Source organism: Canis lupus, chromosome 33 (genome assembly GCF_003254725.2).
Source record: "Canis lupus dingo isolate Sandy chromosome 33, ASM325472v2, whole genome shotgun sequence".
Taxonomy (NCBI): domain Eukaryota; kingdom Metazoa; phylum Chordata; class Mammalia; order Carnivora; family Canidae; genus Canis; species Canis lupus.
The window spans coordinates 2,744,112-2,769,961 of record NC_064275.1 but is presented as its reverse complement, the minus strand read 5'-3'; the positions used below and the strand labels follow the sequence as shown (position 1 = coordinate 2,769,961).

At 36.8% G+C, this 25,850-nt stretch overlaps 1 long non-coding RNA gene across 1 annotated transcript; it reads left to right on the top strand.

The window, feature by feature from the left end:
- Nucleotides 1–18,221: 18,221 nt before the first annotated feature.
- LOC112641412 (uncharacterized) lies at nucleotides 18,222–24,314 on the top strand. The gene is made up of 4 exons (XR_003124618.3): nucleotides 18,222–18,298; nucleotides 19,857–19,974; nucleotides 21,009–21,079; nucleotides 22,229–24,314. It is a non-coding gene; the product is annotated as an uncharacterized LOC112641412 (long non-coding RNA).
- Nucleotides 24,315–25,850: the final 1,536 nt, after the last annotated feature.

Here is a 25,850-nt window from a genome sequence, read left to right as displayed (position 1 = left end):
GGGGCTGCGGGGGGGAGCAGCTCGGGGGGCTCGGGGGCGGCTCCGCGGAGGGGGCTGCGGGGGGGAGCAGCTCGGGGGGCTCGGGGGCGGCTCCGCGGAGGGGGCTGCGGGGGGGAGCAGCTCGGGGGGCTCGGGGGCGGCTCCGCGGAGGGGGCTGCGGGGGAGAGCAGCTCGGGGGGCTCCGGGGCGGCTCCGCGGAGGGGGCTGCGGGGGGGGGGGAGCAGCTCGGGGGGCTCGGGGGCGGCTCCGCGGAGGGGGCTGCGGGGCAGGAACAATTAAAAGACCTTGAAGATAGATTAAGGGAAATAAACGACAGCCTGAGGAAGAAAAACCTACGTTTAATTGGGGTTCCCGAGGGCGCCGAAAGGGACAGAAGGCCAGAATATGTATTTCAACAAATTCTAGCTGAAAACTTTCCTAATCTGGGAAGGGAAACAGGCATTCAGATCCAGGAAATAGAGAGATCCCCCCCTAAAATCAATAAAAACCGTTCAAAACCTCGACATTTAATAGTGAAGCTTGCAAATTCCAAAGATAAAGAGAAGATCCTTAAAGCAGCAAGAGACAAGAAATCCCTGACTTTTATAGGGAGGAGTATTAGGGTAACAGCAGACCTCTCCACAGAGACCTGGCAGGCCAGAAAGGGCTGGCAGGATATATTCAGGGTCCTAAAGGAGAAGAACATGCAACCAAGAATACTTTATCCAGCAAGGCTCTCATTCAAAATGGAAGGAGAGATAAAGAGCTTCCAAGACAGGCAGCAACTAAAAGAATATGTGACCTCCAAACCAGCTCTGCAAGAAATTTTAAGGGGGACTCTTAAAATTCCCCTTTAAGAAGAAGTTCAGTGGAACAGTCCACAAAAACAAGGACTGAATAGATATCATGATGATCCTAAACTCATATCTCTCAATAGTAACTCTGAATGTGAACGGGCTTAATGACCCCATCAAAAGGCGCAGGGTTTCAGACTGGATAAAAAAGCAGGACCAATCTATTTGCTGTCTACAAGAGACTCATTTTAGACAGAAGGACACCTACAGCCTGAAAATAAAAGGTTGGAGAACCATTTACCATTCGAATGGTCCTCAAAAGAAAGCAGGGGTAGCCATCCTTAGATCAGATAAACTAAAATTTACCCCAAAGACTGTAGTGAGAGATGAAGAGGGACACTATATCATACTTCAAGGATCTATTCAACAAGAGGACTTAACAATCCTCAATATATATGCCCCGAATGTGGGAGCTGCCAAATATATCAATCAATTATTAACCAAAGTGAAGAAATACTTAGATAATAATACACTTATACTTGGTGACTTCAATCTAGCTCTTTCTATACTCGATAGGTCTTCTAAGCACAACATCTCCAAAGAAACGAGAGCTTTAAATGATACACTGGACCAGATGGATTTCACAGATATCTACAGAACTTTACATCCAAACTCAACTGAATACACATTCTTCTCAAGCGCACATGGAACTTTCTCCAGAATAGACCACATATTGGGTCACAAATCGGGTCTGAACCGATACCAAAAGATTGGGATTGTCCCCTGCATATTCTCAGACCATAATGCCTTGAAATTAGAACTAAATCATAACAAGAAGTTTGGAAGGACCTCAAACACGTGGAGGTTAAGGACCATCCTGCTAAAAGATAAAAGGGTCAACCAGGAAATTAAGGAAGAATTAAAAAGATTCATGGAAACTAATGAGAATGAAGATACAACCGTTCAAAATCTTTGGGATGCAGCAAAAGCAGTCCTAAGGGGGAAATACATCGCAATACAAGCATCCATTCAAAAACTGGAAAGAACTCAAATACAAAAGCTAACCTTACACATAAAGGAGCTAGAGAAAAAACAGCAAATAGATCCTACACCCAAGAGAAGAAGGGAGTTAATAAAGATTCGAGCAGAACTCAACGAAATCGAGACCAGAAGAACTGTGGAACAGATCAACAGAACCAGGAGTTGGTTCTTTGAAAGAATTAATAAGATAGATAAACCATTAGCCAGCCTTATTAAAAAGAAGAGAGAGAAGACTCAAATTAATAAAATCATGAATGAGAAAGGAGAGATCACTACCAACACCAAGGAAATACAAACGATTTTAAAAACATATTATGAACAGCTATATGCCAATAAATTAGGCAATCTAGAAGAAATGGACACATTCCTGGAAAGCCACAAACTACCAAAACTGGAACAGGAAGAAATAGAAAACCTGAACAGGCCAATAACCAGGGAGGAAATTGAAGCAGTCATCAAAAACCTCCCAAGACACAAGAGTCCAGGGCCAGATGGCTTCCCAGGGGAATTTTATCAAACGTTTAAAGAAGAAACCATACCTATTCTCCTAAAGCTGTTTGGAAAGATAGAAAAGATGGAGTACTTCCAAATTCGTTCTATGAGGCCAGCATCACCTTAATTCCAAAACCAGACAAAGACCCCACCAAAAAGGAGAATTACAGACCAATATCCCTGATGAACATGGATGCAAAAATTCTCAACAAGATACTGGCCAATAGGATCCAACAGTACATTAAGAAAATTATTCACCATGACCAAGTAGGATTTATCCCTGGGACACAAGGCTGGTTCAACACCCGTAAAACAATCAATGTGATTCATCATATCAGCAAGAGAAAAACCAAGAACCATATGATCCTCTCATTGGATGCAGAGAAAGCATTTGACAAAATACAGCATCCATTCCTGATCAAAACTCTTCAGAGTGTAGGGATAGAGGGAACATTCCTCGACATCTTAAAAGCCATCTATGAAAAGCCCACAGCAAATATCATTCTCAATGGGGAAGCACTGGGAGCCTTTCCCCTAAAATCAGGAACAAGACAGGGATGTCCACTCTCACCACTGCTATTCAACATAGTACTGGAAGTCCTAGCCTCAGCAATCAGACAACAAAAAGACATTAAAGGCATTCAAATTGGCAAAGAAGAAGTCAAACTCTCCCTCTTCGCCGATGACATGATACTCTACATAGAAAACCCAAAAGTCTCCACCCCAAGATTGCTAGAACTCATACAGCAATTCGGTAGCGTGGCAGGATACAAAATCAATGCCCAGAAGTCAGTGGCATTTCTATACACTAACAATGAGACTGAAGAAAGAGAAATTAAGGAGTCAATCCATTTACAATTGCACCCAAAAGCATAAGATACCTAGGAATAAACCTAACCAAAGATGTAAAGGATCTATACCCTCAAAACTATAGAACACTTCTGAAAGAAATTGAGGAAGACACAAAGAGATGGAAAAATATTCCATGCTCATGGATTGGCAGAATTAATATTGTGAAAATGTCAATGTTACCCAGGGCAATATACACGTTTAATGCAATCCCTATCAAAATACCATGGACTTTCTTCAGAGAGTTACAACAAATTATTTTAAGATTTGTGTGGAATCAGAAAAGACCCCGAATAGCCAGGGGAATTTTAAAAAAGAAAATCATATCTGGGGGCATCACAATGCCAGATTTCAGGTTGTACTACAAAGCTGTGGTCATCAAGACAGTGTGGTACTGGCACAAAAACAGACACATAGATCAGTGGAACAGAATAGAGAATCCAGAAGTGGACCCTGAACTTTATGGGCAACTAATATTTGATAAAGGAGGAAAGACTATCCATTGGAAGAAAGACAGTCTCTTCAATAAATGGTGCTGGGAAAATTGGACATCCACATGCAGAAGAATGAAACTAGACCACTCTCTTTCACCATACACAAAGATAAACTCAAAATGGATGAAAGATCTAAATGTGAGACAAGATTCCATCAAAATCCTAGAGAAGAACACAGGCAACACCCTTTTTGAACTCGGCCATAGTAACTTCTTGCAAGATACATCCACGAAGGCAAAAGAAACAAAAGCAAAAATGAACTATTGGGACTTCGTCAAGATAAGAAGCTTTTGCACAGCAAAGGATACAGTCAACAAAACTAAAAGACAACCTACAGAATGGAAGAAGATATTTGCAAATGACATATCAGATAAAGGGCTAGTTTCCAAGATCTATAAAGAACTTATTAAACTCAACACCAAAGAAACAAACAATCCAATCATGAAATGGGCAAAAGACATGAACAGAAATCTCACAGAGGAAGACATAGACATGGCCAACATGCATATGAGAAAATGCTCTGCATCACTTGCCATCAGGGAAATACAAATCAAAACCACAATGAGATACCACCTCACACCAGTGACAATGGGGAAAATTAACAAGGCAGGAAACAACAAATGTTGGAGAGGATGCGGAGAAAAGGGAACCCTCATACACTGTTGGTGGGAATGTGAACTGGTGCAGCCACTCTGGAAAACTGTGTGGAGGTTCCTCAAACAGTTAAAAATAGACCTGCCCTACGACCCAGCAATTGCGCTGCTGGGGATTTACCCCAAAGATACAAATGCAATGAAACGCTGGGACACCTGCACCCCGATGTTTATAGCAGCAATGGCCACGATAGCCAAACTGTGGAAGGAGCCTCGGTGTCCAACGAAAGATGAATGGATAAAGAAGATGTGGTTTATGTATACAATGGAATATTACTCAGCTATTAGAAATGACAAATACCCACCATTTGCTTCAACGTGGATGGAACTGGAGGGTATTATGCTAAGTGAAGTAAGCCAGTCGGAGAAGGACAAACATTATATGTTCTCATTCATTTGGGGAATATAAATAATAGTGAAAGGGAATATAAGGGAAGGGAGAAGAAATGTGTGGGAAATATCAGAAAGGGAGACAGAACGTAAAGACTGCTAACTCTGGGAAACGAACTAGGGGTGGTAGAAGGGGAGGAGGGCAGGGGGTGGGAGTGAATGGGTGACGGGCACTGGGGGTTATTCTGTATGTTAGTAAATTGAACACCAATAAAAAATAAATTAAAAAAAAATAAAAATAAATAAATAAATAAAAATAAATAAATAAATAAAAGTAACTAAGGCAATACGTATATTGAGAGGGAAACAACGTGTAATTTGCATTATCTAGTCTGATTTAATATGCAGAAGAGGGAAACAGCGAAGGTCTTGTCAATTATGTGTCTGACCTGGTATCTATTGTGTAATGAGATAATTTAAGTTAAAAATAATTGCACGGTTTTCCTGAATACACCAACCATATTAATCATTTATATAACCATCCTTCTGCTTTATCTATGGTTTAAAGCTAGAGCCAAGGTTTTTATTTGCTAAATCTAAAGGTCTAACATTGTCTTTTACAATCTTAGTCTTCTGGAAGATTAAAGTTCTTTCCTATAGATCTTGCAGTTAAGCAAATATCAGTCTGGCTGATTTATATTTTGCAGTAATTTATTTCTTTCTGTTCATTTACATACTTCACCCATATTTCTTTTCTTATATTTTATGGTCTTAATTTGCATAAGAAATAAGATTTAAGGCATTTTCCTGTTTTGTCTATTTATTACTAAATCAAAATGTAATGTTCTACTAATATTTCAATTTGGAAATTTGAAGTACAGCCTAGTGCATATGATGGAAAGGAATTAAAATCATCATTAATTATCAGAATTAAAGTTTATAAAGTCATTACAATCCCTAAACCTAATAACATTTTTCATTTATTGAAAGTTCCATGACTGGAACTTTGCTAATTGTTTCACACATATTATCTCATTTAATATTTACAAAAGCTCCTCAAGGTAGGCATTTTCACCATTTTATAGGTAAATTTCAAATGGTTTCAAACAGTTAAATTGTCCAAGGTTACAGATCGTTTAAAATTCAAAACCCTATTAATAAAACGTTTTGTTAAAGATTATATTACACTAAACTATATTAATTCCACAACTAAAGATAATTATATCTCTGCATAACTTTAATTTTTTAAAGTACAAAACATGAATATTGACATTATTTCCTACAAGTAAATAAGGATAAACTCATCCTTCCTTTTTATTTTTGTGTTGGAATTGGGAATTTTTCACCGAAAAACAAAAAGTAGAATTTTACTCAAAGAAAAGAGTTAAACTACATGACAACAGTAAATAATAAAAGTAGATTCTTGATGTAAAAATACAACGTGTATCATCTCTGACAACTGTAATCCTAGTATTTAAGAGGAAAAATCAGGTTTGCCTTCAAAGGAAGGAACTTATTGTCTGGATTTTACAGGCCCTTGACAATTGTTTGCATAGTCAACTAGCTTAGTTTTCCAGAGGAGGCTAAACAAAAGCAGAGGACAATGTTTATCCCCTTGTGAAGTATAAGAGAAAGAAACCCGTGCGTACGAATCTGTTCACCAGGTGATACTGGATTTCAGGCTGCAGTATTGTTCATATTAGGTTTGTTATACGACACATTTCTAAATTTTCTAGCAAAGTTAGTTAATCCCTAACACAGAGTAGTTGTGCTGAGGGGTACAAATGCTGAAAAAAACTTACATAGGGCAGGTCGATCTTAGAACCATCAACAGGTGTGAAACACTTCTCATGCGACCTACCCCAGGGTTTATAGCAGTTAGTAAACCAGGATGTGGAAGACAGCTCCAGTGATACCTTGGCCCCCAACAACAGTGACAAAAAGCAGTTACAGAGCAGCTTCTTTCCCTAGGTTGTGAGCTAATACAAAAAGACAGTTAAAGACTAACGGGATAAAAAAAAATAGCATAATAAAATTTCTCAACAGTTAAAACAGCAAAAAAAAAAATTACTTGTATGAGAAGAGAAAAAATAACAGCACATCATGAAAGGACTTATGTATTTTTTTCCTGAAAATATTAAACTGATTTGTTGTCTACTTTCACGTGGAGTCACAGGGTTATCACCTTTTTTTTTAGGCCTTAAAATTAAATTATGGACATTATTACAACATTAGTCAGAATACAAGCTTTAAGTAAATAGATTCCCATACAATTATAGTTACCACAGATACTTCTAGAGATTATTTAAATCACTAGAGAATAAAGCAATTAAAAAAAGTCCTTAAAAAGATCTGTTGGTATAAACATATTACACATTCAAATGGAATTGTATGTTATTTGTCTTCTCCAAACGTAGTTCAAAGAAACTTGCTGTCAACATACTCTTCTTGGATTTCAATATTAAATTGAAGTTCAGTTTAATCATTTTTATTATATCTATTTATTATGTTAAATCCTTTGATTCATAAAGACTTATGTAACCTTTATCAAGGCTGTATTTATTCAGTTTTCTCAGACTTTAGCTCTTCTCCCCTCATGTTCTTTGCATTTTGCCCGGATCACATAACCTATTGCCCCTCAAATCAGAGACATTATCTTCTAGATTTGAACCTCTGCCTCAAATGGCCTAGGTATTTACATTGTAAATTTTCAAAACTTCATATATTCCAAATGTCTCACATTCTCACAAACAGGCTGTGAACACCCTGCCCAGGTGAGCAGGTGAACCGGGGTGATAGGGTTGGTCCCTGCCACACATTCCCCTTCTTTCCCTTCCTCCCTGGGACCTACTGACACTCAAACACATCCATAACATCCCTTCGTACCTTCTGCTTATATATCCCACTCCGGGCTCCCTGACAGGAAAGGCACTGCCCATTGCTTCTCATGTTTACTCTTTTTCCTCCCCGGGCTCCCCACCCGATCATTTCATTCATTCCACTAGAGCTCTTGCAGTGTGGCTCCAACTCCTCTAGATCTTTATTTTTTTTTTCAACTTTTCTAGATCTTACACCTCAGTACTCCATCACTTATACTTTAATCTCTTCCTCAGGGAATCCATCATTCTTGACCAATATATTAATACTTTCACTTCCAAAAAGTGATAATTTTATTTATTTGTTTGTTTGTTTATTGCAAATGAGCGTGAGCAGGGAAGAGAGGCAAAGGGAGAGAGAATCTCTAGTAGGTTCCACCCCCAGCATGGAGCCCCACACAGGGCTCAATCTCACAACCCTGAGATCACGACCTGAGCCAACATCAAGAGCCAAGATCTTAACTGACCGAGCCACCCAGGTGCCCCAATAGTAATTTTACAAAATTTATAATAAAGACCTGTGCAAAAACAGACTCAGAGGGGAGCTGGGTGGGAGGATGGGTAAAAAAGGTGAAGGGGATTAGGAGTATATTCAAGAGCACTGAGCAACATGTAGAATTGTTGAACCATTATATGGTACACCTGAAACTAATATAATGCTGCATGGCAATGCTAATAGAATTTAAAAAATAAGTAATAAAAAATAGTGACGTTTTCTTTTCTATGATTAGTACTCATCACATGTGGGAGGAAATATTAGAGCTTTAAGATATGCTCTTAGATTAAAGAAGCCAGTGGTGACCTACATTTTCATATCCATCGCTCTTGAAACTGCATTAAAATTTTAGAAAAGGACTTTATAAGAAAAGTTAAAATGAATCATGAGAACAGAAACTACATTTTGGAAGTGATTAAAAACATTTGAAATTTTGCAGACCCATCCAAATTGAAATTTCAGTCAGAAGCAAACTGATTCTTAGAATCCCAGAAAGGTACAGGAATTAGGTTCTTCATTGAATGGTGGGTGTGGGACTGAAAAAGCAGAACAGAGTATTCTGTAGCTTTCTGCTGTGTGATAATTCCCATCTCTTGGTCCTGCCAAATACTGTGCATGTCATTTACGGAGAGGCTGGAACTGTGAGCATGAACTCCAGGAATGAAGCTTGCTCTGGGTGGAAGGAATTTCATTAAAGGGCGTGAGATTCAGTGAGAGGCTATGCACTGAACACCGACTGTCCTGGTAGCTTAACCCTCCAAGCTCTGCCAAAGTGGCCACGAGGTATCTGTCAGTCAGAATTCACTTGGAGAAGCTATTCATTCAGTATATATGAACAATTCAATCAATTTTCCCCTTCAAATCCACTGCCCATCTGTTGACACCTCATCTCTTGCTGAGGGGCTCACTTGCAATGGTCCCATCAGTGGGTTTCATGTTTTCAGTCCAGGTTGGGTTGAACTAATGGGCACTCAGGTAGCAGGTCGGAGGGAGAAAAGAGAGTGAGGCTGAGGTTCTCACCTCCTCAGCTCCCTCCTTACAGAATCACTCTTCTATGGTGGCCTCATGGTTTACCTCCAGCCCTCTTTCTGACACTCCCTCCCCTCCTAGATTTTGGCCAAAGATGGTGAGATCTTGCCTATTTATAGTCCCCAGGTTAATGTAGCATCTTGATCGGTTTCACTGATACTGTTTTTTTCTACTGTAACTAGTAATTGAGCTGAACACTGAATTATTTTTATGATTGTTAAAAAAAATAGGAATATTTAAAGCTCCAACTTTGTCTCTAAGGACATCCCAACCCATTAATTGTAGGTTTTAACGTTCAGTATTAGTGATTTTCTGTCATCTAAAATTTTCAGTTTTTTCTTCTTTCTAAGAGCTCTTTATGCCTGTTTTGTAAAAAAAATACCAAAACAAAAGTTTTTTTTTTTAATTGAGTGTAGTAATCCATATATAGATATAATCTCCTCTCATTGGCATTAAAGAGTACAATGTATTAAGTGTTCTTTGGAAGAATGTCATTCAAGGTTTCATTTGGCCTTCTATGATCAATTTATATTCCACAGATACTTAAAAACTAGAGATATGTTTTCTTTGAAGCATGGAAGCATTTTAGAGAAAAAGAACACGGAGATAAAGAATGGATAGACAATAAAAGAATGGCAGGGACAGAGAAAGGCAGAGAGAGAGAAAATAGATGGATAAAGGTACTGATAGAGAAGAAATAAACGTGTATGGACACAAAGTCTGATAGATTCAAAGGTAGACTGTGTGTGTGTGAGAGAGAGAGAGAGAGAGAGAGAGAGAGTTTGAGATTCATTGATCATTGTGTCAAGTAGCCTAGACTCCGGCTGTGCTACCACTTAACTGCATTAAGTTTCACTTTGTAAACTTATAAAATGAAGATATTAACTATTTCATATCAGAGTCACTATGATGTAATCCATGCCAGAACAGGGCCTAGCACTGAATATGAATTAAAAGGATGTTTTCTGAAACTATGCTTTACTCTGATACTTGGGGTCATGCATTTTTTTTTAACATATTGGATCCCTCAAGATCTACAGGTAGTATTTTGAACTTAATAATTATACGTTTCCTAGGACTGCCGTATCATAGCTTGAAATGACAGAACTTTATTCTCTCTCAGTTCTCTAAAACCAAGATCTCGGTAGAGCGATACTCACTGCAGTTCTCTAGGGATGGCTCCTTCCTCGTCTCTTCCAGCTTGTGGTAGCTCCAGGCCTTCCTTTGTTTGGGAGAGAATAACTCTAATCAGTGCCCCGTCTGCACATGGACATCTTCATTCTCTGTGTCTTGTGTCTGTTTCTTCTCATAAAGGCATCAGCCAATATGAGAACCCACCTTAATACATCATGACCTCAACTTAGCTTGATTAGGTCTAAAAGATTCTGTTTCCAAACAGCATCATAATCACAGGCTTTGGGGGTAAGTTCTTTAGCCTATCTTTCTTGGAGATGAAATTGGACCTATAACAGTAATCTACATTATTTTTTATTTCTAACATAAAGATTGTATGTTTTATGCTTATAAAGATTTATATTAGAAATATAAATATTGGGACGCTTGGGTGGCTCAGCGGTTGAGGGACTGCCTTCAATCAGGGTATGATCCTGGAGTCCTGGGATTGAGTCCCACATCGGGCTCCCTGCAGGGAGCCTGCTTCTCCCTCTGCCTGTGTCTCTGCCTCTCTCTGTGTGTCTCTCATGAATAAATAAATAAAATCCTTTTTAAAAAAAGAAATTAAATTTAAATTAAATATAAATATAAATATTTATATTTCTAATATTAATATTTATATTTAGTTGCTGTATGAATTTTAGTATATCAGTCATATATAACATGATCAAATGCTTGTATTAACTTAAAACTACTTCTCATATTCCACACCCAAGCTAAGTACCTGCAAAAAAATATGCACAATTCCAAAATATACAAGATGACTTGAATTATTTTATAGTACCAGAAAGTAAGATAGTGCTAAAACAAATGAAACAAAAATACTTCAATGATGGAAATTTCGAAAGGATTCAGGGGCCAACTTAATGAGCTCTCAGTACTCAAAGCTAAAATAATTTGAGTAAGAAAGGAAAACTATTATTGGATTGTAATGCAAAATGGAAAATAAATATTCACGAGTAGAGTGCCTACTGATGGAAATAAAAGATTGGAAGAGGCATCTCTTTTAGGGAAACACTGAGGAAACGAGTAAAAACCCTGGGTAATAATAATGTATCATTATTTGTTCATTAATGGTGACAAATCTGACCTCCGCTCTGTGAGCAATGGGGAAAGTTGGCATGGGGCATACAGAGACTGTCTGGATTATACTGACAGTCATTTTGTCGATCTAAAACTATGCTAAAATAAAAATCACTCATATTAAAATCACTCCTAAAAAAGCCTAAAGTAAAGCCACGCTAAAGATCTGAATAGTAACAAAATCAAATTGCAAACTATAGACAAAAATTATTTCTAGTCAGAAGAACAGAAGTATTAATCTGGACCACAGAGAAAAAGGAGGACATTTAAACTGGCCACCTTTTGACCATATTTTACCTACTAAAACATCTGGCGTAGTCACGGTTGATACAAACATTCACCAAATAGTTCTAAGAAAAGCTATGTTTCAAAATCATTCGTTGAATATGGTATCAAAAATCTAGCTTCAGTTTCTTGGTTCTGGTTTTATTTCTTATTGCTCTTTATTACTTGTCCATGTGTAAGTAGGCTACAAACTTTAGGGAGAAGTAAGTGTGGTAACTCCTTCTCAGTTCTTGTGAGAAGCCTGCCATCAGAAATAGGTTTAAATTTCAGTTTTATTTCTAGTCCAAAGAAAAGTCAGGAAATACATGGGTCCTGCTCCTCTCTTCCTCTCATTTATTCTTTTTTTTCTATTTTTTTTTTCTACTTCCAGGGGAAGAAAACTCTCTAAGCACACACTCAGTTAGAGTAGCGATAGGTGTACATTCCAGGGAGCGTTAGCGCTAGCATTTTAAATTGTTGCACTTATTCTGAATTTTTGTTGCTGCTGTTGTTGCTGTTGTTGAAGCAACGGGGCGCTAATTTCAAGGTGCTCTTCTCCGAATGGGCTGTCCCATCCACATGATGCTCTCCATTAACAAGAAAAATAGGCTGGAGGGCAGGGATGCAGGAGGGAAGCAAAATCACTTGCCAAAAATGTTTTCAAAAATAAACACCAAGTCAAAATTAGATGGCCGTGCAGGTTTTTGCAGTTGCAAAATTAGGTCAAGACATGAGGGCAACACGAATGCCTCTTGTTCTTCTTGTTTTAAATTAAACACACGCAAAATTTACGCTCATCCTAGACTTACAACAGCTGGGAGGGACAGTGCTTACTGTCAACCTCTACAGCTAACGACTTCATCAAGGTTCTCGCTGAGCATTTGCGACTCCTTTTTAATTCTGATGTAACAGGCCTTTTCACTTTTAGTGTCTATGATCTTCCCTCTATAAAATTTTTATTTTAGGGCGTTTCAAAGAGAGCCTGTGTGATTTTCTAGAGGCAAAGGGCTTGATAAGGACTCCAGTATAAAAGAATTGAATTGTCTAATTTGGAAAAGAAAAGGCTTTAGCCATTTGGAACATTTGTGCAACAACTTGCCAGGACACATTTCAACTCACTTTCAAGCAGTGATCAACACATAACTAATCGAGTGGTGCTGTGAAGTTGAAAATTCCGATGAACACTCTATTGGCTTTTTTTTTTGAAGTTGTAACTTTTAAATCAACCACAGGAGAGGGCAGGGAGCATAAAGATTACTGTTGAAAAAGTGTAAAAACACTACTTGTGTTGCCCATAGCATTTTTTGGTCTCTTTTTTTCTAAAATAGTATTGATCCCCTCAATGTAATGTCCATGCAAAGTGATGTATTGTTTGATATATTATGCATGATATAAAGGGATTTTTTTATATCAAGTACCAATTTAACATATCTGATGTTGCAAATTTAATGTGCATACATTTGTCCTTACCTGTATAAGATCACACTAATTTTAGGGTAACATATATGAAAGTGGAAAAGAGAATTCATTACTTAAATATGTGTTTACACTGCACTGACAGTCTTCATCAGTGATTCAGTTTAAATTATCTTTCTTATAGAATTACAAGATCTTACTATTGCCTGAATTTCACAAATAATTAAGTTTTGTTTTGTTTTTTTTTTATTTGAGACGCCCTAGCCCTTATCAACCAATCCTGCCTTGGACCGATCATCACGGTAGAATAAAAATTCATGAGTGATTTGTGCATATAAATATTATGACAACAAAGAAAAAAAATGCACTTTCATGAAATTACCAATAATGGTGAACGATTGGGAACTCATGCAGGAGTTGGATTTTAGACCAGTACTCCGAGTCATAAGACTGATTTAGTTACCACACTGTGCGGTCATAGAAAACCCAGTTATCGCACCTGTTATGTTGCTTATGACTACGAATCTGGCAGCATTTTACATGGAGAAGGTCCTGGGAACCTTAGGCTAGGGTCACTCTGTGCTCTGGGATCCTGGAGCGGTGAAGGAAGCTAGCTGAGGGAGCCCTCAGGGTTTTGAAAACAACCCGTTTATGTGGGACTTTGGAGTGAATATATATATATTTTTTAATCAGGTAAGGGAGGTCATTTTACAAAAGAAGCATAAAAATGAACCTTTAGCTTTTGTCTCTCTGTGCATGACTTAAATCCCATGATGTGTGGCGTGGCTTCTGTGCACCTGTGAAAAAGCCCAAGGGGAGCCTCCTCATCTAATTCACTGCTGCCCCCAGCGATCCCCTGGCCAGGGTGTGCCTGCCAGGGTTCTTGCAACCCAGCAGGTCCAGGTGGGACCCACGGTGTATGCACTTACTGGCCACAGAAATATAAGTCATTTCCTGAACATCTCAGACTGTGCTTCTTTTTTGATACTATTGTTTATCTGAAAAGTGCAGCTTATGACGTTTAACTTGTATGATTGTCAGAAAGACTAGACATAGTAATAGAGGAGCGGCTTTTAGGATTGTTAGAGATCAAAACTGTATCTTAAAATTGATGTAATATGTCAATTAGGCTATATACATAATTTCAAGTTATTAGTTTCATCAAATGATAATAATCTCACATTACCTATGTAATATCTCAAAATATTACCTAGTTATCACTCTAAACTCTTCCTATCATCTTACTGTCTTGAAATTAGCTGTTGGCTAAACTTTATAAAACAGACCTCTCTAAGAGATATTTTGCTTTTCCTCCTCCTATCCTTAATGAGTTGCTTCTGTGTAGTGATATTGTCTGCATGGATCCTCTGCTCATTAACAAGTGGAATATTGAAAGTATAAATTGTTTTCTGATTTTACAAATAAACTTTGAATTTTGTCCAGATGATATAGTATGTTATGTTAAGACCTTATCAATTTATAAATGGATTTAATTAACCAAAATATTTCAGGCCATGCCTTTTATAAAAGGCCCTTCATAAGAATCAGTGAATTCATTTTCTTAAATCATTACATAAAGTGGGCAAACAACGTTTTCCATAGTTTATATATTTTGTGAGTCTCTTTGTCATTTGTTATACTGCTTTTAGTTCGTAATAAGTCAAACATGCATTAAAAAAGTCATTTAAAAACAAATTTTCAAAAAAAAAAAAAACATTTTCAAATCAGAACTTCCTGGGGCACCTCGGTAGCTCAGTTGGTTGAGCGTCAACTCTTGGTTTTAGCTCAGGTCATGATCTCAGGGTTGTGGAATGGAGCCCCACATCAGGCTCCACACTTAGTGCAGAGTCTGCTTGAGATTTTCTCCCTTTCCTCTGTCCCTTCCCCCACTCTCTCTCTCTGTCCCTAAAATAAAATAAATAAAATCTTTAAAATATATATATGAACTTCTTTTCACATGGCTGCAAAGCTCTAGCTATCTTTGCACTGAGATTGTTAATGATGAATACATATGATTACACTTAACTATAAATTTTTATATTGTTACGAATTAATATGTGAAAATGGGCAAAGTTATAGATAAAGTGATATAACTTTCTTTTAGCCAACACTCTTAATAAAGTGTGAACAAAAACAGCTTGTAAGGCTTAAGTGATGTGACAATCGTCCCCAAACATGACAACCCATGGTGGTTTCTCACAGTTGTTTTTAGCAGTTATCCTTTTGCAAAACTGACTTGCAAGCAGGTTCTCATATATAAGTGACATTAAAAAAAATCATTGTGATTTTTCTCTCTCTCAACATATGTTAGAATTGAGTGACAAAGGCATTTTTCCGAATGGTAAATTAAACGACTTTTTTTCTTTTTCAAACATTTGGATACCACTCACCCATAGCGTATTGTGGACAAAAAATGCTGTTCACTAAATTACCTTTTATAAATTTATTTTTCCCCACTAGGCTGACATAGAACAAGTGCTTATTATTTAGGATTACCCAAGGACTGAGCTATTATTTTATTGCTTTTTGAAATCTTACTTTCTCTATTTTTTTCAATCTAATTGCTTTAGTTTTAGACTCTAGCTTTCAAAATACCCATATGATTTAGTAAAGTTTAACACTTACCTCATTTTGTAAAGGAGAGGTATGCCTTTTGGGAAGCCAAAATCTGAATAATCAATACCCAGAAACTTCAAACTGAGGGTTACTTGCTTCTTAGGACTTTATCTTATTCATTGACACATGAGGTAAAATCTCAGAAAATGATTATAGTTTGGAACTCTAAGCATTCAGAGCAAGGAAAAATGCACAAAAAGCATTTAAGTATCTTTAGAAATAATGACTCAGTGGAATCAGGATATAGTGATTAGAATTAACTTTGAAGATTTAACTGAAGGTTTACTGGATAATAAACTTCCATCATCTCTTTTAATTATTACATCCCCAGTGATGTACTTGCATGTTTATTTTGCAAATAAACTAGAAATGCCCCCGAATCTAGATAAGTTGCTCGAGGTGACATAACCTACAGTAGGATTTTTAAAACCCAGTCTCACTGATTTCAGAGAATAACGTGGCAGTGATGCATGTTTCCTTTTCTACATTGACAAACTGTCCTCCTATTTTTTTAAAAAAAAAGATGAAGACTTAGATCTTTTCCATACATAAATGTGTTGCACTTGATTAAAAAACTGAACAAAATATATACCTCCATGTTTTCATATGTACTATATATGAGTTTATAATATACATGTGAACATTTAAAGGATACAAATACACAAATATATTAACTAGACACAAAGTCTGAACGTAAAGCAGTAGTTTCCGTCCCCACAGACAGAAGAGCCACAGGTCGCTCCCCTGTGATGAGCAAGTCTTTCATCAGAAATACGCAAGATAAGAACATCAGGGAATGGAAGGAACTGTCCTCTGCTCATTCCTCTTGTTTCTGACGTGCATTAGCAGAGTGCTGACCTCTGGAGGTTATGCTTTCCATTTTCCTAGTATCTCCCAGAAGGCTAAGAACAAGTATATCTGTATCTGTGTGTTGTTTGCAAACCATCTCCAGGGGAAGCACTGGAAACTGCCCAGAATATCCACCATGTGAAAAAACTGCTAAAGTCCTCACTCGGCTACCACCAGCCTTGGTATGCCTTCGGCCCCGAAGACACCCAGACGTATACCGTAAGCTAGGTTACATGTTGACTGGTTCAATTCTTCTTTATTTTGGAGCATTCTTTAATTTATATATAATAGTTAAGAGCACAGGCTCTGGAGACAGACTCCTGTGTTAGACTCCAGGCTCAGTCTGGCTAGCCGTGTGGGATCACGATGTTGACGTGGCCTTGCTATAGGTCAGCATTCACACTGGTAAAACGGGGACGGCTCACACTATCATTGTAAGATATAAGGCATTCATAAGCAAAAACATTCAAACTAATCCAGTGAAAATAAGTCCAAAGGTGCTAGAATGGTGACAGCATGTAAGTAGAGTGTAATGACTCCTAATAAACAGAACACACTATGGAGTTTAAGAAATTAATCAGAACCGATATCTTAGGACACTCCTAAGTGTCCTAAATGCTCTTGTCCCAAATCCTATCCTCTTCCTTTCTTCCAAGTGCTAATAATTATTCTATCATTTTCTTGCTTTTCTTTATATTTTTTTACCATGCACATATGCATCCATAAATATATATATATATATACATATAAACAATATATTGTTTAATTAATCACATTCTCAAAATTTTTTACATGGCCTCATAGAGAGAAGTTCAATAGGACTGGGAAATCTCTATACTTATATCCAGGAGCCCCTGCATGTCCAACTTTGACTTGTACCACCAAAGAGGGAAGTAAGCTAACTGGTTAATGATTTATGTTTGCTTAAAGTCTAAAACTCCCGTGACAGCATGTAGGCCATTGATGGCTATATTAGTCTGGGTTCTCTAAAGAAACAGAATCAATAGGAGGTTATAGATAAATGTGAATGATCTAAACACACCAATCAAAATACAGAGATTGTCAGAGTGGATTTAAAAAAGAACTCAACGATTCACTTTCTATCAGAAACCCATTTTAAATACAGACTCTGATAGATTCAGGGTAAAGAATAGGACATTTCAATGATACATAAAGCTGGAGTAGCTATATTCATTTCAGAGAAAGCAGATTTCAGAATAAGGAAGATTATCAGGTATAAAGGGGGGCATAAATAATCAATTCTCAAATAAGACACAGCAACACGAAATTTGTATAAACCTAACAATGGAGTGTCACATTCTATGATATTGGAACTAAATTTTCTCAGAAATATCAGCTTTGATATATATTAAATGTGGCTCAAATAGGATGAATGAAATGGAAGCTAACACTTGAGATCATACATGATTTCTCCAGAATTTATTAACTTGAAAACTCAAAAAATACACTATTCATATTATGAATAAAGCTAGATACAGTCTTCATCTTTGTGAGTCACTTGCATCTAAACCACCAGGTGACTTCGTTAAAAATAACATGGTTGTTCATAATCTCCTGTCTAGATTCTGCAGCTGTATTACATTTATTAGAAGGACAGAGTTAAAGTTATATAGATAATCGTAGATGCATCCTTATTGTTATACTTAGGAAAAAGGTATTTGAGATAATTGCTTTTTTTTTTTTACCTTGTTTCTGTCTTTAGGATAATTTTATTGAATATTGCAATCAAAAAAGAGAAAGAATAAATTCTTATTCTGTATTGTCCTAGAGCAATGACAATCAACTGGTGAACAGTTTGCCTAATGAGGCAGTTACAGCACTCAGAAGATGCCCTGAAATCAAGGTTATTTGTGCTTTTCAATAGTATTTCACAGTCTCTTCTTCATGCACTAGAGGATGGGGCCATAGAGCATTCAACAATTTAACACACTCCCCTTCTGTTCCTCAATTTAAAAAAAAAAAAATATATATATATATATATATATATAGTCTTTTAGGATTTAAGGTGCAGCAACACTTCCATAACTTAAGGGGGGGGGGAAGAGGGAAGAAAGCAAGCTCTATCTACTTTAAAATCCAATATCTTTGCATCCACTTCTATATTGGCAGTGGTACTTTATTATTCAAAGTAAATGCTAAACACGTGTTTCATCAACAAGTCTCTTATTTAGACTTCTCTTACTGGCAATGATCATCATATGATATGCATCCTTGATAGTGATTATGGAACAAAGTGTTTCTACATATTATCTCTAGAGTCTGTTAGAAAACACACCTCATTTCAATTAGGTCTATATTGGGAGCTTATTCTGATGTGCACTGGAAAACAATATAAAATTTCTGTTTCTATCCAATAATAACATATGTAAAAGAATTCAGGGTGTTTGAAATACCAAGGTTTATGCAGATTATAGAAACACAAAGTGGCTGATGTGTAGTAGTTGCTAAATAAGTGTAACCAGATATTATATTTACAGCAGAAAATGATGGTAATAATGAGAAGATTCCAAAGTTCAATCAATATAGAAATAGAATTATCATGCGGCGTGTGTAAAAACCCAGGCAAGGAAATGGACTAAAAGGTCATAATATTTCAAGACAAGAGCAAATAGAGGAGTTAGTTCTGCTTTCACTTTTCTCTAAAATTCTAGATTAGAATTAAGAAGGCTAAATGAAATATCCAGATCTGTCTGTCCAGAGCAAAAGTCATCTCTGTTTAAATGTACCCTTCCTATAACAGTGGAGCTATAAGTTTAGATAAATAAACTTAGGACATCATAACCACTCCTTTTTCTCTGCCCAACGATTACTCAGGCTCACTTTCCAATCTTAGTAAACTGTCCCTCCTGTGCACAACCCACTCACCTACTTCAGAGAAAAAAACCTTTGCCCTCCATTTCTATTCTTGATACCTTGCTGATAGGAGGTGCTCAAAAACATTGGTTTAGGGCTAAAATAAAGAAAAAAAATGAAGTCTTCTTGGTTTATACCTTTGAGTCTTATCCAACTTTCTATTTACCAGACTCATTATATGCAGCCTGTGCTATTAATACAGCCTCCTGGCCAACCTGCTCTGTATCTGCAACAGGGGAAGTCCTCAGGTGCATTGGGTCCTTCTTCTCCTCCTCCTTTTCTTCTTCCTCCTCCTCTTTCTTCATCGGTGAAACTCCATAGTCTCACAAATGACATCTGAATTCCTTGCTTAATCAAGTTCTTATCTGTTTTGTTGCAAAATACATGTCAGCCCTATCAATAACCACACTAATGTGTAATTAATGTTTTTTGCCCAAAATAGATTACTGGCTCTCCCGTACCTCCCACATTCCTCACACATACTTTTGCTCAAAGTGTGTCCAGTGTTTACTATGCCATCTTTTTGCCCATCAACAACTTATTCTTAGTTCTAGATCCAGGTGAAATTCCAGTTCCTTCACTAACCTACCCTTCAAGATTGCTCCCACAACAACACAAACACAGTGAAGACAGCAAAAATGTGACACCCTCCTCTTCTGGAACAAGGTATGTATGTGTGATTATATCCCACTTGACATTATAGCTATTCATCAACTCATTTTTATCCTAAATTATTTCTATTTCTTTGTACTCCCTGTATAGTTTCATAGATTATTCGTGGAAGTAAGCACTGAGTAACTTTTTACGTGAATAATTGGCTTCTAAGTCAGCATTTATCTCAACCAAGGATGTTGGAAAGATTACTTGGATAAGTTGTAGATAATAAATTAAGTAAACAAAAGTGAAAAGAAACAACAAAATGCGCTGCTGACCAAGTATGTGAGTTCATCAAAAAGATCTCCCAAACATGGGCCTCGACCAGATTTCTCTTGGCAAGGATATTTTTAAGCTGAATTCATAACATCATATAATTCTTCTATTGAGTAATTGAAAACATCAAAGCATGTTCATCCTCTGTATAATAGAGGGAAAAACCCGGTACAAATATTCATGCAGTGTACATTCCGCCAATAAACTATCATATTTGTAGTTCAGGTTTCTGTGTAAATGATTCCATTTAATACTCAGCTGAGCACCAAGTAAACAAAGAAGGTATTATGCAGCATTAAATTAAGATAGCAACTGATGGAAGTCAGTTTGTAAGGTTATTCTCCACGAGGAACAATAATACAATTTCTTAGAATATAACCAATCCAATTACTACTTTACTGAAATGATTAAAAATAAACAAATTACCTAAGCAAAGGTCAAAACCCTATTATGATTGCTGGGAAGTTTAAACATTTTATCACAGTCATTAGGCAAAATTATATATATGTTTAGAATTAAATGCTAATATATGTCCAATGATTATATATTACCTACAATGTGCAATCATAGCAAAATATCACTTGAAATCAAATATTATTTTAAAATGAAGGTTACTATGTGCATTACTTTTTAATATACACGTTATCTTTTACACTTGTAAAGCTTTTACTGCTAACATTAAAACTGTCATTTATCTGAAAATATTAGAGTCTGATCATTTATAATCTTCTCCAAGAAAAGATAGTACAATTCTTGGTTTTCATTCTCAGGAAGATGATCAGCTTTTGGAAAAAATAAAGGTGTTTGAGAAATGCATTATAACGGAAGGAAATACCAAGAAGTAAGTCTTTGGGCTGAAGACTCCTGGAAGAGAAGAAACACACATACAGACGGACAAACAGAGACAAGCATGGTTGTGGGCACACGCGCACACGCACACACGCACACACGCACAGGCACATAACTTAAAATCACTCGTTCCTAAATTCCACGTTAGGGACACAGTAGAAAATCATTTTTCTTGTCATAGCAGAACATGACTTTGCCTCGCCACATATCCTGAGTGAATCGTAGGCATATATTACTTTTCAGCCATATGAGGTATGAGACACGACTTTCTGTGCCCCAAATCCCATCCGTCCTCCCTTACTCTTCTTGTCCCTGACCATCTTAACCCAAGATCCGTCATTACTTTTCTTGATTCAAGTAACTTCTTTGTTTTCAGTGTCTCATCTATAAAATGTGTCATCTCCCTGTTCCTGAGTGACCTTTTTAGAGGAGTAACTTTTTCTTTTTCTTTTTTTTCCCCAGAAGACATGAATCTGATTATGTTACTTCTCTGCTAAAAACCCTCTAACAACTTCCTATCATTTTCAGAGTAATGTCTACATTTTTAGCTTGGTATTCATTCATAGGCAGGTAGATCGATAGATAGACAGACGTACATATACATACACGTATTGGGAGATGTAGAATTTCCCATGCCTTCTTCTTCAGCCTTCCTACACTCACCTGCTATTAATCACCTGGAGCTTCACTATCAGTCTGCCTCCCCTGCCACGCCACCCAAGGGCAGCAACCCCTCTTCGAACATGCTGTTCTCTTGCCTATTATCTTGCCTAATAATAAGAATTATCCTAATTCTTATTATTCTTCAAATCGCTGTTCAGCCATTTTCTTCAAGAAGTTTAACTTAATTCCTCAAATGAGTTAGTTGTACCTCCTAACCTTTTCTTATTCAGTATGAAGAGGAAGGGAGAAAAGGAGGGAAAGGGAGAAATAAATGAGGGGAGCTGCTGCAATCAGGAGGGCATTCCAACCATGAGATGTGCTGAATGGTTAGCCTGTCAAGGGCTCTTCTTTATAGGAGTAGACAAAGCTAGAAAGAACCGGGTATGAGGAAGGTGAGTGAATGAGGGTGGAATGATGTCACAGATCAGGGAATATTGGTTTTGTTTTGTTTTTAAGATTTTATTTATTTATTTGGCAGAGAGAGTGAGCACAAAAAGGGAAAGCAGCAGAGGAAGAGGGAGAAGCAGGCTCCCCACTGAGCAGGGAGCCCGACATGGGATCATGACCTGAGCCTAAAGCAGACTCTGAACTGACTGAGCCACCCAGGAGCCCCCAGCGAATGTTTTGGTCTGAGCTTAGCCCGTTCCCATGAGCGCCTATTAAAGTGACTATTGGCTTCAGGTAAGGGTGGGTTAAAGCCCAGGGTCCTAGAAGAAACATAACTAAAATTTGGTTAACAAGCACTTTGTTCTGATTGATCAGTGAAAACAAAACAGTTCAGCTAATTATTGATGAGACAAAGAGGGAAAATCAGGAGGATCTGTGTCTCACTTCATCGTAAGTAATGAAGGGGCATCTGCAAGTCTTATCTAAGTCATGCAGTAAGATCCTTGCAGGGACATAAAGAGAAATGAGTTTCTTCATTGTCCACTTTCAAAGACCACAGGGCTCAAGTGAAATTGAGTTTTGTCACATCTTACAATTCAACATGTTTAAGACTCCTGAGTTTTAAAATTGACAGTACTATATCCTTCCTACTAATTACTTTGCTTCCAAACTCAGGATCATTATCACTTGGCTGGTGGATCCAGAAATCTATGATTACCCTTTGACTCATCATCCTGCAGATGATCGCTCTACCTCTACATACTATCTATTCTCCCACTTAAATACAGTTCAAATTTGTGAATATTTTTGTATCTCAATAGCCATCTTCTCGTTCTAGGGTATTATCATTTCGTGCTCTCCCTCATTCTATCACAGATTATCTTTTCAAAATGCAACCTCAGACACTACCATGTTGAAATCTTCCTTCAGATACTGGCCTATTGTGTGTGTGTGTGTGTGTGTGTGTGTGTGTGTGTGTATGTGAAAGAGAGAGAGACAGAGACAGAGAGAGAGAGAGAGGAAGGGCAGAGAACCTTAAGCAGGCTCCATGTCCTGTACAGAGCCTGATGCAGAGCTCACTTTCATAACCCTGAGATTATGACCTGAGCGGAAATCAAGAGAGAGATGCTTAACTGAATGAGCCACCCAGTCGCACCACTGGCCAAAATCTGTAAAGTGACTGCATAAAATCTGGCCTCTTTACCTTCACGTCCTCTTCATTTCACTGTCTACATCAATCCCCACATATAATTCTAACATATTGACAAGATTTCCAGGTACCTATGACTTGGATTTTTTTCTACCTTCTCCATTTCTTGCCACTACCTATCCCATCTGTAACCAGTGAGTTACCTATGGTGGACTTGTCTCTGCCCCAGGCTTTTGTACATTGATTTGCCTTTTCTCCATATATTTAACACATAATATTCTCTATCTGCAAACACAAAGCATTTCTATTTTCTCTGTCCCTGAATATCTTCCATCTGTTCCAATCTTCCTCTGTCTTTGAGAAGATAAGTTGTGTCTGTGTTTCACAGTATTGGGTACATAGTACGTAGTACAGACTGAAAAATGCATTGGATGGAGAAAAAGATAGAATAAAAGATGTGCCTTGGGGCCTCTGGTGGCTCAGTCAGTTAAGCCTCCAGCCATTGATTTCAGCTCAGATCAGGATCTCAGTGTTGTGAGATTGAGCCCCACATCGGGCTCCACGCTGGGCTTCGTACACTTGAGATTCTCTCTCTTCCCCTGATCCTCCCCCCATTCATGTGTGCTTTCTCTTTGTCTAAAATAAATAAGTAAAAATTTTAAAAAGTTGTGTTTTATCAAATATGCAAAAATATATCAATAGTTATCTGGTTAGCTTCAAATATTTATCCATGGCAGTGCTCATTGGAAAATATTTATTTTGAAATACAAACCAATTATTTCATAAATGGAAAAAGAGATAAGTTAGCTGGATTCTCTCGATTCCCTACATGTAGTTATTTAATTTAGTGAACTGCACTTTAAAAAATTGAAAACAATATGGTTTGTGAACATACAAGATTTAGTTGCATAACAATTTAAAATTGCTTCTGTGGATTGAACTGAATGTCTAATCACACATCATAGCTTTCAGCAAAATAAATAAATAAAATACAGATAGCTAAAACTAAGGCAAAACCAAAAATTTATCCCCGTTTTCTACCATTGTCATTGTTTTGGTGGCAATTATTTAGCTGATGGTCAATAGTTTCTATCGTATACAAACAGTCTTCCTTTTCCTTTACACTTTACTCAAATGAGAGATTAGAAGTCATTAGGGAAATAATCTATGCACATAAAAGGCATATAATGTTTAAGAATCTATAAGAAAATATGTATATAAGTATGTATATGTGGATATCTGATTATACCTAAACATTCTTCAAAATAAATGAGTCACTTGAAATCCTATTTAGGTAATGATATTTTTACATAGTTTTATTACCTTTTAATACATATACTACCATTCCATCTCCCAAATTGTAAATAAGATGTAATTTTTTTGATTGAAGTCTATTCCAAGTAAAGAAATAAATTCACAAATTCTTTCACATTAGGAATAAAGTTGTTTCTCATTAGGTGTAAATGTCTCCCCCTGCCCCCCAAAAATATGCTAAACGAAAGTAACCTGAACAAATACGGTAAGAATACATGGATGATTGTAAATGAAGGAATCACTGCTAACCAGAAAATAATTTCATTATACTGGTTTCACTTTTATTTGACTATTGCATCTATGAGCCTAATTAAAACATAGATATTTTAAATGGAAGATAATAAGAGTTTCAATTAAAAGTTTTAGCAGTAATTACATAGGATTTTATGCAATTTTTTTTCACTAGGGGAATTCATTTTTCCCACAGAAAATAGGAGTTTGTTAAAAATGTACATACATGAAAAAAATGTACATACATGGAAAAAAATTAAAATAAGATAAAATAAAATAAATAAAATATAAAATGTACATACATGGGTGGGTATTAGTTTTCCAGTTTGTAATTTTATGTCTTAAAGCCCTCATTGATACTTTTTTGTATCCTGATTAATCTCTTAGAATCTCAGTTCTTGGAGTCCTTGTGGGAAGCATACAAATCTCTGGTTAAAAGAATAAATTTCTAGTTTTCTAGAAATAGAGTTTTTGGTTAAAGATTACAGCACAATGAAAACACAATTTAAATAAAAATATCAAGAAATTTTAATGGTGTTTGTAAATTGAAATCACTTTATCTCAGTTTTTCCTTAGTTTATCATAAGCCTTGCAGGATATCTTTTCAAATATCAAAAGAAAAGATGCATATTATTAGCTTGGGACTAAATGTACAACCAGTTCAAGTCTATTGTGCTGGCCAGTAAAAAAAAATTTTCATGGCAAAATGGGAGTTAAATTTTTGACTGCTTCTGATATTAGTGCCCAGCCTTAAATCCTTTGTACATTATCTGTAAGAACTTGAAAAAAATAGATTTGTTTAAATAAGTCTTGCTTCTGCCTCATTCTATTTGAAATTGTGGCTGAGTTGGTAGATGTTATAATGGGTTTTCACTAAACAGATAATAACTTTTATAACAGTAAATTTTACTAAATTATTCAGAGAGATCAAGCTGAGTATGTTATATTTCATCTTTATTTCTTCTTCCCCCAGGTAGTTATTTAGTTTCTTTCTTTTTGAAATATCTTTGCAAAGTCA